General features: G+C 39.3%; 1 pseudogene; it reads left to right on the top strand.

The window, feature by feature from the left end:
• The first annotated feature begins 9,024 nt into the window (after positions 1-9,024).
• Positions 9,025-9,942, top strand: LOC149262003 (acyl-CoA-binding domain-containing protein 4 pseudogene; annotated as a pseudogene).
• The last annotated feature ends 7,056 nt before the right edge of the window (positions 9,943-16,998 follow it).

Genomic DNA, 16,998 nt, shown 5'->3' with positions numbered 1-16,998 from the left:
CTTCTAATAAAACAGATAACCAGATCTTTCCTCGACCCTACTAGAAATTGAGAGCAAAGACCCAAGACACTATTGAAACTAGTCTAAACAAAACGATCGATTAAAATGAACAATCAACCCACGATTACCCAAAGTTGTCGCATAGGAAGAATTATCGAGCCCTTCAATATATTTGTACCAAAACAATGCTTCCTAGCTCCCTGCCACATAAAAATCAAACCAATTAAGTGACTCTAGGCTATCGAGTATATTAAGCTCCAACCATGCCAGAATTTCTTCACTTGGATGCCGTCATTTCAAGCTACAAGAATCAAGAACATGTTGCTTTTGTCAAAAAATGCTCAAACTTTCCACTTCAACATTAGTTTCCATAATCATATTTCTGCTCTCTCAAGCCCACCCCATTATATTATTTGAAACCTTGGCCCACAGAGATATCAAAAACCCCTTCCTTCAACAATGATAACTAGTTTAGATGATAAATCAAACCACCAAGCCATTGAAGGATCAAAATGGGTGAATTTACCAACTGGTATGCCATGAGCATAAATGGTCAGTCATCACATGAATGATGCATGGGGGTCAAGCCATGATAGTGATCTAGATTTATGAAGTAACGAAATGAAATATAGATTTAAATAGAAAAAATAGAGCTACAATGGAAACTGAACTTCAATTCATTGATAACAAAATATTGAAAACTATTTACATGCAAAATGAAATAAACTAGCTCGGGTGATGGTAGCTTATCTCTTAGAATATATTTGATGGATACATGCCTCTAAAATGTGTTACAATGACGCTCGAAGGAATATTTCTTATTTAAAAATAATGGAAAATACTAAACATCCAAAAACCTAACCTTAGGAGATGAAGCACCAAAATTGTGTGGGCCCCATTGGGGTAAATTGGCACATCAATTTCCCAGGGTCGTAAATTTTGTATACAATATTCATTTCATGCATATGATACCTTGTTAGAAATATATATCCGAGGAATACAAATGTCAACTACAAACCATTTCTGCAAACTATCAGTTTGTCCGTTTTCCAAAAAAAGAGCATTTAGGGCCTTGAAATGGCTCTGGAAGTTTAGGACCCAAAAAAATGCCACAAATAGTAAATTGTGCTACAATTAAGAAAAATGGTGTGGGTCCAAGTGAAATAGGAGGTTGGCAACCAATTATAGAAGTTAACATTGTAGATCAAAAGATTATGCAATAGACTAAACCAAAATCAAGATCTACTTCTACAACAAACTTTGCGGAAGCTTAATCGAATTGAGCAAGATCAATGAGAACACATATAACTGAGAATGAAAATCAATCACACATAACACAGAAGAAATACCCTGGGGAAATCCTCAGCCTAAAACCCCAATCTTTGTATTATCATACAAGTGGAAATATGTTTAGATTACAAAAAGAATCATCTCACAAGCTCTCCTGCTCTCTCTGCAATCAAACTGCTGCTCATAGACAGTCAAAGGCTTCTCACAAACCTTCTCCTCTTCCCTCCAAGCCTCCTATTTCCTTGTGCAGTTTCTCCTCAGTCCTCAAGTTGCCACCTGTGTGTAATAATCCCTCACACACTGCTCTGACCTCCGAAATAACTGCACAAACCTGAAGGAGATAAATCCTTCTGCATGGATGAGTTTCCTTTATAGGAAAAATTCATCCAACTGATAGTACATTGTCCCTCCTCTAATCTCAACTGGGTCTCTGACAGAACTGACATGCATGAGTTATTTATGAGAGAATATTTAGTTATCTGAAGTGTAGCAGTTACATGCATGCAAACATTAACTAACTAAACTCACAATTAATTCAACAAACTGTTTGAATTAATCTAACTAGACTTGACTTAGTTAACTGAGCCAACTAATTACAACTCAATATTATAACTCATCCTTATCTCTTTAATTGATGGATAAATTCCTCAATTAATGGAGGAACTGTTGCATGTCCCCACATAGACTTCATGTTTGATTTTCCTTAACTAATTAACTCAAGATGAATTAATTAATTATTTTACAAATAGCTATTAAGATCAAATTCGAATTTTAATTTTCTATTTTAGTTTAGGGATTGACTAAAATAGGAAGGTATCCCGAAATGCTATTTTTAGCAATGTTATTTATAGCACTTCCATTTTTCATTCCTTACTATGTCCAACACTGGTACCCAAACTGCTATTTATAGTAATGCTATTTTTAACACTTCTATTTTTATCATTTTTTGTTGCCATTTTCAACACTCCCTCTCAACAAGAAAGGCATTCAACTCGAACCCGATCCTGAACCTTTGGAATGTTTTGCATGCAATACTTCTCCCAAGTGTTGTTACTCCAGCAACTCTAGAAACAAAAAAAAAACTCCCAACTGACCTTCATGTTGGGCTAGAAACATACTCTGATGCTGAAGCTCCCTCTGCTGTTGACAAGTGCTCCCTCTTTGACCTCTGAGCTACTACAACACTCTATGCATCTCACACCGTTGCACACCTCTCTGTGCCATCCTGCACTGGTGCAACACTCCTGTGACTCTCACATTGTTGCAGCTTGCTAGCTCTACACTATCTTGGGATTCCTGCACTGTAGCTCTCTCTGTCACTCCATCCGCATCCATCTCTACCCACTTAGCTAGTCCTACTACTCCTTATCGGGGCTCCCATAGCAAGGTCTAATCAAAGAGGTTGAGTACCTCAAGGATCCTGCCCCTATTTCAGCCTTCTTAGGAATATCACTTCGTATCGCCCCACCTCACACCTGGAGGTATGGCTACATGTGATCCCTCTGCCCACTTGTCTCGAAATTTCCCCCTACTGGAGGTCTCTACATGAGTGAATGCCTCCACCCGATATCCTCTCGGAATCTCCAATTGTGGCTCCTCCACAATTGTCTGAGACTTCTTCTGGGGCTGCATGTTGAGAGGTAATTTACTCTCCCTCTCAACCACCAAGTCTCTAACCTTTGCCTTGCTCCTCAAGGCTTTGCATGAATCTTGAACCTTAAGAGCATACGGGTTCTTGGCTAGCACACCAATCTGTTTCATGTTTCCCACCGTCACGAAATTTTCTAGAAAAAGAGCTGATTTTAAATCAGCGATATCTCCCTCATCCAAACTTTGATTTAGCCAAAAAAAAATTGAATTTGGGTATTTTTCCGCAAGGAATCCATATCTACTATTTGTTTCTGAAAATTTTGCACAAAAATTTTTAGATCTGCGCTGAAAACTCGCGGCCCAAAACTCAAAACTTCGAAATCTCCTCTAGTATATTGTTCTCTACTTTGATCTCCTTTTCTCTAATACCATGTAGAAAATTTTCTACAAAACTTTGCTCTGATACCATGTAGAAATTCCCACTGTAGATAAACAGATTATGCAATAGACTAAAGCAAAATACAAGATCTACTTCTACAACAAACTTTGCGGAAGATTAATCGAATTGAGCAAGATCAATGAGAACACATATAATTGAGAATGAGAAATCAATCACACCTAACACAGAAGAAATAACCCAGGGAAAGCCTCAACCTAAAACCCCAGTCTTTGTATTATCATACAAGTGAAAATATGTTCAGATTACAAAAAGAATTAGCTCACAAGCTATCCTGCTCTCTCTGTAATCAAACTATTGCTCATAGGCAGTCAAAGGTTTTTCACAAACCTTCTCCTTTGCCCTCCAAGCCTCATATTTCCTTGTGTAGTTTCTCCTCGGTCCTCAAGTTGCCACCTATGTGTAATAATCCCTCACGCACTGCTCTGACCTCTGAAATAAATGAACAAATCTAAAGGAGATAAATCCTTCTGCATGGATGAGTTTCTTTCATAGGAAAAATTCATCCAACTGATAGTACATTGTCCCTCCTCTCATCTCAATTGCGTCTCTGACAGAACTGACATGCATGAGTTATTTATGAGAGAATATTCAGTTATCTGAAGTGCAATAGTTACATGCATGCAAGCATTAATTGACTGAACTCACAATTAATTCAACAAACTGTTTGAATTAATCTAATTGGACTTGACTCAGTTAACGGAGCCAACTAATTACAACTCAATATTACAACTCATCCTTATCTCTTTAACTGATGGATAAATTCCTTAATTAATGGAGAAATTGTTGCATGTCCCCACATAGACTTCATGTTTGATTTTCCTTAACTAATTAACTCAAGATGAAATAATTAATTATTTTACAAATAGCTGCTAAGATCAAATTCGAATTTTACTTCTCTATTTTAGTTTAGGGACTGACTAAAATAGGAAGGTATCCCAAAATTCTATTTTTAGCAATGTTATTTATAGCACTTCCATTTTTCATTCCTTGCTGCTATGTCCAACGCTGGTACCCGAACTGCTATTTATAGCAGTGCTATTTTTAGCACTTCTATTTTTAGCATTTCTTGTTGACATTTTCAACACCAATATCTGCCTGGATCAGTCCTCCCCCTAGGAAGTAATGGTCCCCATTATGTTGAGTGCCTCCATGAGATGGAGAAACTTCTGCTGAACTTAGTCCCTAGTGAGCCACTTGCCTTAGTGAAGGAGATGGCCATATTTGACTATTCGATATAGTTGGATCCTTTGTTTGCGAGTGTTCTTGATCTGTTTGTCCATGATTCGACCAGTTTTGACTTATTCAATGCAATCCAAGTTGAGCTCTGTTGGTGTCAACTGCTAAGTAATGTTTGATGTGTTCGGCAATGTTGGAAAGTATGACCAAAGGCAATGCACATTGAATATAGGGTGAAATCCAAGAAATGGGGGGATATTTGGCTCAAAAGTGTTGCCTCCCACAACCTTGGTGATGGTGTAAGGCCCATATCGGAGTGGTTGAAGCTTACGATGGGCTCCAACAAGGTGATCTTTCTGCAGATGTAACCAAACATTTTCACCCGCCTGAAAATTATGGGGCACCTGATGTTGATCATGTCATTGTTTGTATTTGGAATTGGCTTTCTCCAGGTTGTCTTAAACCTGCTGGTGGATGTGATGAATGCACTCAATAAACCTAGTGGCTTTATCAAATTCGAAATGAACATGGGAAGATTCTTCTTGTGTAGTTGCAAAAGGAAGTGCAACATCAAGGGGAAATAATGGTTGAAATCCCAGGCTCACTTCAAAGGGGTTGTGGCTCGTTGAGCTATGGAGAGCTTTTTAATAGTTGTGTTTCACATAGGGAAGACTCTAACCTGATGTTCGTGGATGCTTAGAGTTGTACATGCATATTATGTGCACAATCACCCTATTGACAATCTCTATATGGCCATCAGTCTAGGGGTGGAATGCAATCGACTTGGTGAGCTTCGTGTTCCACAATGACCAAAGGCTCGACCAAACACACTTAGGAACATGCTATCCCAATTAGATATAATTTTCTATGGGATCCCAAAATGTACCCACACTCATTCAAAGAAGAGTTTGGCAATGGCCTCTACTGTGATACTCTTCTTGCAGGCATCCAATATGGCCATGTTAGAAAATATGTCGAAGACTACAAATAAACAGTCGTTTCCATGCTTTCTAGAAGGAAGGTCAGACATATGCTCCATGGAGATGGATTCCCAGGGCAGTCTAGGAGTAGGCAGAGGCTTATACAAGGCTTTTTTCTTAATAGTTGGCTTGGTGATGGCATATGCAATGTAGGAACTAATTTATTTTCCAACATCATGTCGAAAATTTGGCCAATAAAAATACTTCTATAGTACTTCCATATTTTTCTCCACAATGAAGTGCCTTGCGAACTGACTCTAGTGTGCCTCCAAAATCATCTTGGCATGCTAACCTGAAGGAACACAAAGGTGGCATAGGTAGCATAATAATGCATCCTTGAGGTGAAATTCTAGAACTTTATTTCCATCCAGTAGCATCTGGTATGTGGTGGTGAATTATGGATCATTTTTATATATTTGCAACCATCCAGATGCCTTGTGCCCACAAGAGTTGAGAACAGTGGTCAGTGCTACAATCGGTGGTTGAATGAGGCAATCTACAACATGATTAATGCTTCCCTTCTTGTATGTGATATTCAAATGGAATTTTTTTGCAAATATGTGGACCACTTCTAATGGAGATCATTCTACTTCCCTTGGGTCTACATAAACTACAGGGGTTAGTGTTCTGTGTGGATGAATACCTCCTTCCCTAGAATTTCATGTTTCCATTGTAGGCAAGCTTTCATGATGGAATACATCTCCTTATCATAGGTGGGGTATTTCCAAATTATGTCGGAAAGTGTCTCACTATGATAGGTCATTGGATGCCCTTGTTGGGTGAGAATTGCACCAATAGCATAATCAGGGGCATCTGCCTCAATTTCAAATGGCTTTTGTAGGTCAAGTAATGTGAGTACTAGTGCAGAGCATAGGTGGTGGTTCATCTCAACAAGCACCTTATGTTGGGAATCAGAGCAGAAAAAAAATTCTTTTGCTTTGCCTTTGGTAACTTGACTCAAAGCCCAAATAATATGGGAGAATCCAAAAACGAACCTCCCATAAAAATTGGCAAGACCCAAAAAGTTGTGAAGCTTTGTTAGAGTGGTCGGGGTTGGCCAATCCCAAATGAATTAGATCTTAGCTAGATCCACATGCACACCTTTCTCATCAATGTTGTATCCCAGATATTAGACCTCGCTCATGCTAAAGGTGCATTTCTCCAAGTTGACAATAGATTTTTCTATTGCAGGGTTTGAAGGACCTGTTGAATTTGTGCAAGTGCTCTTCCCAACTCTTAATGAAGATGAGGATGTTTTCCAGATATAAAACCACAAACGAGTTGGTAAAGGGCCTCCAGGTATCATCCATCAACCTCATAAAAGTTGCAGGTGCATTTGTCAACCTGAAAGGCATGACCAACCACTCAAAAAGACCCTCCTTGGATTTAAGGGGGTCTTCCATGCATCTGTGGATTCTATTGAAACTTGGTGATAACTAGAATTTAAATCGATCTTTCTAAAATACTTGGCCCCTTTGAGATGGTCAAGAAGGTCATCAATCTTTGGTATTGGATACCTATTCTTGATAGTGATTTTATTTAGTGCTCGATAGTCAATGCAAAGTCTCCAGGTCCCATCCTTCTTCTATACAAGTACAAATGATCTCCCACAAGGTGAGGAACTTTGTCGGATGTGTCCTTTCTACAATAACTCTTGGATCTACCACTTGATTTTTTCATTTTGCAAAATAGAGTGATGGTATATCGAACCATTGGGTATAGGTGCCCCGAGAATCATATCGATTGAATGCTTGACTTGACAATGCAAAGTTACCCCTATGGGTGAGGAGAAGATGTCCCTGTATTATTCCACGACCTTATTTACCTACTTCTGGTGCACGATGGAACCCTTCACAGGGGACATGGATGTGGCCATGATCTTCTCGTTACTTTGAGAACGAATAAAAAAGAAAACAAATTTCCTGGTCTGGGAGATGATCTTACTGCATTTGTTAGCACAGATCAATGAGATGGCAAAAGACAGTGCTACCTCTGGTATTCTGTATAACTTACTACCCAAAGGTATAATAACAATGTGAGGCCTTAAATCATACACAAGATGATGCTTCCACAAGTATGGTTGGCCTTATAATACATCACAAACATCAAGAGGAGCAACGTCACACAATACCTCATCCATGAAGGGTTTGATGTTGTAGGGAAGACGACACTGTTGGTTGATGCGAAGATCTCGTCCTTGGTGGAGCCACTCAATGGTGTATGGTTGTAGGTGTGGAGTGCTCAACAGATCCAACTTCTTAACTACCTCTAATAAGGTGACATTATTTTGGCTCCCATTGTCGATAATGAACTTCAATGGAGACCCATTTAACCACATCTATGAGTGGAGAAAATGCTTCCCTTCCTTTGGATCTTCAGGCTCAATCTTCTGGATCTTGGTGGTGGAAATGGTGGTGTTGGGCTTTGCATAAATGATCTTCTTCTCTTTGTCATTCCCTTTGTTGAGTTCTGACTCAGAGTTGAAACATGCATATGAATTTTAAGCCTTCAGCTTGAGCACTAGTGACTACTTTTCTCGACACTCACTTGTGTTGTGAGTGGGGCTCTTATGAAACTCACACCACTTTCCTATGTCCTTCTTTGGCTTCATGGTGTTGTTATTTGCTTGCGGCTTTAGAGGGTTGTCCTATATAACATCATCTTGGTTTTGTCCTTTATTCTGTAGTTTGGGGGTGCCTTTCCCTTGCTTCAAATTCATAGATCCAAAGTCTCTCTTCTTTTGTTTAAACTTATGATTGATCTTGACAGTGTATTGAAAGCGAGGAGATTTCCCTAAATTCCATATCATCTTAGATGTATTTTTGTAGATAGTCGTGGTACTTGAGTACTAGATGCTGCTCAAAATCCTTGATACCCAACTTTGTGTAAAGGGTATGAAAAACATGTGTGAACTCCAGCATGTCTTGGTCCCATCCCCGCCACAGTGTGGTTCACTTTATGTACTTATATTTATAGGTCCAAATAGGGAAATTAATGAGGCTCATCAATCAATATATTATAAGGGTTATGATGCCATCCTCCATCTTTATAACTATATATTTCTCACATTTATTTACATTTTTTGTTATATTATGCTTAGTGAGAAGGATAAAATATGTTTTTCATGTCATGCAGAATAATATGGTTTAATTGCAGGAAATGGAGAAATTTTTGAGATGATTTCTATGCAGAGGCTTGGAGTAGACAATAAGGAGAGAATCTAGGGGGTTGTCCACCTCTTTAACTCCCTCAATCAGCCAAGGATCCTGTTATCACTCAAAGAAAAATTTTTAAATTTCTCACATCAGTTCAATTGTTTGTCAAAGGCATATAAATCCTGTCTATCAGTTTCGCAGCGCAGTATGTTTTAAGTGATTTCGTAGCGCATAATTCCTATTTTGCACTAGCTACGCTGCGAAATCGGGGATTTGTCCTAATCCATAGCAGACCTTACCCAGCTGTCATGTTTATCAAAATCCATTTGGTATGCATCAACAGTTGTCAGCTTATAAGGTTCTTAGTACCCTAGCAAATGGTAGAAGTGGAAAAACCATCCAAGGAATCAGCTTCCCATCACGACAATTCTGTTTCTGTTCCTAAAGATACTGCCATTGACAACGGAAGTTTTGTAGAGACACAAGATAAGGATGTTATATTGGAAGGCCTGGGATCAGTTGCGGTTTATGACCAGTGGGTTTCACTGTCAGTAACTGGTCGGCAACCGAAAGCCCGCTATGAGCATGCAGCAGCAGTAGTGCAAGAGAAAATGTATGTCTTTGGTGGAAATCACAATGGGCGCTACCTAAATGATATGCAGGTGTTCGATTTGAAATCTTTGACATGGTCCAAACTGAATACAAAGATGGCATCTGACTCTTCTCAAGAACTTTTATCTCCTTGTGCTGGTCATTGCCTGATTCAATGGGGCAACAAGATTCTAGCTGTTGCTGGACATACAAAGGATCCTTCTGACGTTGTAACAGTTCGATCTTTTGACACAGAATCCTGTACATGGTGTGTACTAAAGTCATATGGAAAACCTCCGATTGCACGCGGTGGTCAATCTGTCACTCTCGTAGGGTCCAGTTTAATTATGTTTGGCGGTGAAGATTCAAGGAGGAGTCTTCTGAATGATCTGAATATTCTCGACTTGGAAATGATGACTCGGGATGTTGTAGAAGTTGTGGGTACGCCTCCAACACCACGGTCTGATCACACTGCTACAGTACACGCAAATCGGTGTCTTTTGATTTTTGGTGGCGATTCTCATTCCACATGTTTCAATTGTCTTCATGTCCTTGACTTGCAGAGTATGGAATGGTCACGGCCAAAAAAATCCAAGGCACTTTGCCCACCCCTCGAGCTGGGCATGCAGGTGTCTCAGTTAGTGAAAATTGGTATATTGTAGGTGGAGCTTGCAGTCGATTACAGTCATGGAGATCTTAGAAAATTGCATATCAGACATTGCTCTGATGAAGCGGTCACTTATTTGGCCCAAAGGTGTGCAAATCTGCAACGTCTTTCAATCAAGGCATGCCAAAGTGTTACTGATGCATCAGTAGGTCAAATCGCATTGGGCCGCCCCAGAATTGGGGAACTTGATATTAGTTACTGTCACGACATATCAAGGGCTGCTTTAACACCAGAGTCTAGCTACATTGCAAGTCCAGCCGCATCTTGGCTGGATGACTTTCTTGTATGGTTATCACCAGAAGCATTTGGGTGCTGCCGCAAATTTCCCAATGGGACCTACTGTCTCCCTGATGATCAGCCACCTTGCTGTGCATCTGGAGATGCCTCCTGTGGAATAAGTAAGATTTGTCATGACTGCACAACGTGTTTCTTACATTCAGATCTGATTGGAGACCGCCCATCTACAACACAATTCAGAAGAGAAACTACTATGGTTTTTGACTGCATTGCCATCTGCAGGTTGTGCAAAAGGGGGTCATGGTGTTTACACCAATAGTGTTGATCTCAAAGGATATGAAAATGGAGTAGTTCAAGCATCAGAATTCCGTACATATCATACACCCTTAAACAAACAGAGCGATTTTGTAAATGCAATGAAAGCTGCAAGGGAGTTCGCTGGCAGAGTTTCAGATTCTTTAAATATTTCTGTTTTTCCATATTCAGTCTTTTATATTTTCTTTGAGCAATACTTGGACATTTGGAGGGCAACCAAGATGGAACAACGGCAAAGACATGAACTGTTATCTTCCGGAATGTTGCTACAACAGAAGAACCACAAAATTTGAAGCATTGTATGGAATAGTTCGAATGTTTCCTATAAAGATCCAGAAATGTTTCAAACATGCTCAACTTGAATAGAATTTGGTGTCGTTTAAAATTTTCAAAGACAAAAAACTTTCAAGAAGGTGCTAATAATGCAGGAGTATGGGCATTTCTGCCCTCTGTTTCTATTAGTTAAGATCCAGTACATAGACCAGAGTACAGCTATTCTGAGAATAGGGAAATGTGGTTTAGGACATGATGAGACAGGGGTTCTGTCATTTGTAGATTCTCACAGTGGCAAAGAACTTGAATCTTATAGGCTTTCCTATCCCATATCTCAAATGTCAAATACTTACTTATATTTTGTTGATATAAAAAAAGGGATCAATCCAAGGTTATGGTATCAACAATCAGGACATGTCAGATATGGTGTTTAAGGATTATTGCTTCAAAACTAGAGAACTGAGGCTCTTGTTGAGAAGTCTCAGATAATCTAGCTCCAAGTATTGTGACAGAGAAGAATATCCATGCACTTGTACTAAGCATACCAGCAATGAAAGTTACAGTCCTATTGGTGTTCGGGAGTTTTGCAATCAAGTGGCAGAGCAGTAAAATCTCAGGGAAAAGAGAAACTGTTTAAAACAGTTTCGCAGTTTCGCAGCCCGCTACGAAACTGCGAAACTGCTGTAGGTGTTGTTTTGAAACGCATATAACAGTTTGATGGCAGAATCAAAAAAATTGCAAAGGAAACACCTCAGTGACATGAAAGGGATCAAAGGAAGCTGCTACAGCCATTCAACATACGCCATGTGTACCTTTAACAAAAGGTAAAAGATTTTAACCTAAGTTTGGAATTTTTGGTCATAAAGTCACTTTAATCTCGGTGATTAGGGTTTGGAGGGAGCTGCATATGAAAAGTTTCGGTTGGCACACCTGTTCATTAAAGAAGCTTCCAGCATGTCAGTAAACATATCAGTAACATGGTAATATCCTATATTCTTGGGTTATTAAAGGCTTAAGGTAACTACTGCTGCATACTCGGTGATGGGGGACCAGAACCGAGAATTTAGGGTTATTCTCAGCCAACACAGAACAGATCAAAGCCTTCGGTGTTCAAATTCAACATGGGACATTAATTGCTCATTTCATGCCATCTCAGCCAAGCGAAGAGGAAGATCTTTGGATTCGAATATTATGAAGCACATCAAAGACCGACAAACAGGGGCATATGTTTCAGGGTAACCGAGAAGATGTGTCATTAAAGTCAAACATGGAGCATTAAAGGTTCATCACAACTATCTCGGCCCAGATTACAGATGTCAGAGAACGAAGGGGATTGAAGATCAAGGCTGTTATGGAGTTTAAATCCTATTTAATTTAGAAGTCTAGAAGATTTAGTGGAATTAGAATTTTAATTGTTTTATGATTCCAGCGCTGTCAATTAGTAATCAGCTGTAATTATTAGTTAGTTAAAAGTTAGTAGGTGTCATCATAGGCAGTCATCGAGCTCCCCTCATGCTGGAGGAGGAAGCTCGAATGAGATAGAGTAAGCACTCTATATAGAAAAAAAAGATTAATGTAAGGGGGGTTGGATACTTTGATAGAGAACAAGTCTATTTTGGTTTATGTAAAGCATGTTTCAGGAATACAAATGACTGTTGTTTTTGCCTCAGGATTCTCAATAGATCTCATTGTTCAAATGTATGGTGGCTTGTTAATTTAGTGTTCTTTTACAGTTCTATTATTGCATAATCACTCAGAACTCATGCCCACATGCTCTGACTTCCTGTATGTTATGGCAGACTGTGTTTTATGTTAGTTATGTTTGAGCATAGATGTAAAGAGCCCTAACTTCCATGAAAAATAGTATTTTGGTTTGCTGAGATGTGTGAGACTCCATAAGCCCAATGGGAATCAATCTGATATCTGTCCAGCCAGCTTATTTTCATGTGTTTGTTAAAGAGTTAGCCATCTTTCCTTGTTAGTGATCAACATTCATAATCTGTGAGAGAGCCCTCTCTGACTAAGGAGGCTAAGCCTTAGTCTAAAGCCTGGTTTGAAATAGTTACATAAGATCTTGCTAAGTGGCAGCCCTTAGTACCTGATTTTGTGATAACAGATCCCAACACTCTCTCTCTCTCATCAGCTCGAGGTCATTGGAAAACAAGCAGGTGGAACCAACGAGGTCATCTGCAGCCAAGCAAGTGCAAGTAATGAGGAACAAGATCCACCATTACCAAGTTGTAGGAGACAAATATTCCTATTTTCTAGGGTGATGCTAGTAGCTACCCTCTTGTATAAATAAACATGTAGAAGATCTCATTAGGATTCAAGTTTTGTTTTCAGCTAGGTATCTTTTGAGCTCAAGAACTTGGCACTATTATTTTGACTATTATTTGATGTATTAGACATTGATTCAATGATAATGAGAAGTTGCTTGTTGATTCATCACTGAGTTAGTTCTAGAGGGTTGAGGCTCTTGGGTTTGGGCCCAACCCCAGTGGCTTAGGTACCTCTTGTGTATTTGTATCTCTTTTAGTTTCATAGTACTTCTTAGTTTCTTTCATTTCAATAGAAAATAATCCATAAAAATATGTGATTGTAGCCTCTGCCTCATCTCTCTCATGGGAGCATGAATAGAAGGATTTACAACCACAACCCAAAAGAATTATGTTTATGATTTCTTGGAAGAATATTTATGTTATTCATCTTATTTTTCATGTGCTTGATGTAGCTTAGGAGTTGGTTTATTGATTATATCAGAGTTATGGAATATATTAGATAACATTTAAATTCAACTCATATTTTCCACTACTAGTTGTTTCATTTTTGTCAATAACAAATGGATGTATGCATGTAATGATTGCAGGGTTGTTTGAATATGTAGACAAGGGAACCTTCACCACCTCCATCTTGGACTCCCTCACCTTCTCTTGTGAACCCCAAATTTTGTCCCAAAAATTTGGTTTCATGAGATCATTTTCTTAAGGTCATCGTGAGCATCCCTCATAGTGAAAAACATGCCTTCAAAGGGATTTGAGCTTGGTTAGGGGCTTTGGACACCCTTCACTAATTTACCTCAACCTCCATGCACCTTTTACATACCCTTAAACCATCATTTTCACCTCTTAAACCTTCTCAGCAGCCCTCCTGTAGCATTACAGGCCTTCCTGTTGCAATACATGGCACCTATAGCAGCCTCTTGTAGCACATGTGTAGCAACTTGTTTCTTCACCATTTTTTATCCTTGTTACACTTTGGACTTAGTTTAGAAGGATATTTACCCCAAACTATTACTTCATGTTAAGGGAAGCTCCTAGGCCACTCTAAACCCTCCTTTTCCTTCACTGCAAAAACGTAATAGTGTTAGCTTCCTTATCACAAATTTGGCACAAATAGAACCTTTATTTACATGTAAGTGTAAGCTAGTTAGGTGGTACATAGAATCTTGAATTATGGTTTGGTAGGCTAGCTTCTTTTTTGCAAGTAGATCTGATAACTAGATGGATGCTTGCAATATAATGTATTTTCCTTTCTACAAGTAGTTTATCTCTTTCCTTTTCATGAATTTTCAATAGCATTTTCAAGTTGAAGTTAATAGCATCTTCCTCTTCATAGTTATAGGTATCTTCTAAATTGCATCCTCATTAGCTAGTTTTCATTGTAATTTAGTAGGAGGAATGGTTTTGGAACATTATTGATCAGATGTCCTAGTTGAGGGTGGCATGAGTAGAATCCCATCTACTGTGCATATAACATTGTCACCTCAAAGTTTTTACAAACCTTGGGTTGATAAATAGAGTTGAGGAGCCCTTGGGAGTTGAAACACTCTTGGTGCAATACGAGGACTCACCAATGTTAGGCATCGTTTCCAGGGAGGTGTCTAGGTAGATGTTATTTCTGCTTAAGCATTTCTTTATGTTTTGCATACGGTTTCGAAGAAACAACATAAAAGAAAAGAGAAATTTTTATTTCATTCCTCGTAGAATTAGAGATACTCAAGGAAAATTCTTACCAAAAACCCCCACACCCTCAAACACTCAAACTTCACTCTTATTCAATGATTGTCAACTTCCCTCTCTAACTACAAGGGAGTTAGAAGACCCTCTAGGTGAGAAACCTGAAAGTTTTGAAGAACCTACTGGGGAAGAAGAATAACCCACTTCACCTACCCAAACTATGGCTGAAAACATGAACAATGAGGTTTTCCCTATCAAAGAAACTAATGGAGAGGCTAGAATGAAGAATATAAGCCCTATTGCCCTTCCACATTTCCATGGATTAACTTTTGACGATCCTAATACCTTCATGTTTGAATTTGTTGTTGTATGTATGGCCTATGACTATGCCTTTGGTGACCATAAGCTGATGTTATTCCCCTCTACCCTTAAGGATGCAGCCTTGTGCTGGTTTATGGTTCTGCCTAGGGGTAGCATCACTACCTAGGCTTAAATACAAAAATCCTTTAATGAAAAGTATAGGGACTATTGTAGGTCCAAAGAAACCAAGGAATAAATATTTAGAATGAATCTTGGACTTGATGAATCCCTAGAAGGCTACGAGGAGAGATTTCAACTCAGTTATAGTAGGGCCAGATGCACCCTTGATCTTGATTCACTCAAACCAGTTCTTCTCTGAGGGATTAGGGAGGACATGTTGGAGACCCTTAGCATGCTATCTCAGGGAGATTTTTATCAGTTATCCTATGATGACATTAATTTCTTTTTCAAGAATCACTCTAAGGTTTCTAGAAAGAAGGGTAGGAATAGTTGAGGCTTGGTCAGTTCCTCTCCTTCCACAACATCCATCAAGAATGAGATTGGGAACATGTTGGAGGAATTTAATTTGCAAATGGATACCATGCATACCAAGAGAATTAAGAGGAAGTAGAGAGAGCCCTAGCTACTTTATGCCCTAAATGCACTAGAAGGCACCCCAAGAATGAATGCTCATTAAATGTCATAGGGGTCTGCTCAGTCTGTGAGGAAAACCATGCCACAGATAAATGCCCTTCTTTTCCTAGTTTAAAATTTGTATACCAAGGGGCAGAAGGTGGGGCTGAGAAAAATTGCTTTATAAATGAAAGGATGGCTCAAGGACCTCGGGCATACTAACAAGGCATGCAAGGTGTATCTTACTCTTATTACAATCCAAACCAGAAAGCACCCTTTCCACCTTGGTACTCTTCCACTCATCTATCATGGTCCACACCTCATTCTTGGCCTTATCTCCTCAATATCATCCTCAACCTGTTAGTCAACCATTTCAGACATATCCACCCCAACCTAATCAATGGAACAACCCATCATAAGGGTGGAGGCCTCAACTCAACCAACCTCCTACTTAACTGCCTCCACCCCAACCTCAACCACAACTCACTCATCCTTCTCCACCTAAGAAACCTTAGATTCCTTCTCAACCCAATTTGAACCTGAATAACAAGAAGGCACATTAGGTCTACAGTGGAGAGACATCTTATCTTGCCTATGTTGTGGAGATCCAAGAGATCAACCTTAGGTCTAGGAGAGTGCTTCAAGATAACCTTCCACCACATCCACCTGAAGAGCTTGAAGAGGAAAAGGAAGAGAGTACCTTCAAGTAAATCCACCTCCTTTTCCTGAGAGATTGATCCACCCTAGCCAACACAGCCCAGAAGAGATTGAATGTCTAGGAGAATTAGAGAATACAAGCATTAAAATACCCCTTCTCAAGGCTATTAATAATCTTATCAAGGAGAAATGTTTCAAACATCCTGGGAGAAGAAAAAGAGACCCCCACAATCAATGTTCTTGGTCAATTATCTGATTTGATGCTACAGAGAGTATTTTTCCCAAAATACTTAGACCCTAGAAGTCCAGTAGTGGATGTGCACATTGATGACATCATCATCCCTCATACCTTGATTGATCTTCGGGCTGCCATCAATGTGATCAATAAAGAAACCATGCTAAATAAAAACCTCCAAGGAGTTTGAGAAAGACCACTACAATGTTGCAACTTACAGATAGATCCACAGTATCTTCTGAGGGAGTCGTTGAGGATGTCATGGTCTTCATTGACTCTTGGGAGTATCCTAATGACTTCCAGGTTCTCCAACACAAAATCAATCTCAATGGCTATCCTCTCATCTTGGGAAGGCCATGGTTATCCACTGTTGATGCTTACATTAGTTGCAGGGTTGGGAACATGACCATTAAGACTGGACATGTCTCTAAATAGTTGATATTGTATACTCCTTCTCAACCATCCATTGAGCATGACTTACCC

Source organism: Pinus tabuliformis, chromosome 6, assembly GCF_031772625.1.
Source record: "Pinus tabuliformis cultivar Carrire ecotype Pingquan chromosome 6, CPIR1, whole genome shotgun sequence".
NCBI classification, from domain to species: Eukaryota; Viridiplantae; Streptophyta; class Pinopsida; order Pinales; family Pinaceae; genus Pinus; species Pinus tabuliformis.
The sequence above is the reverse complement of the archived record's forward strand: the minus strand, read 5'-3'. Positions and strand labels throughout refer to the sequence as shown.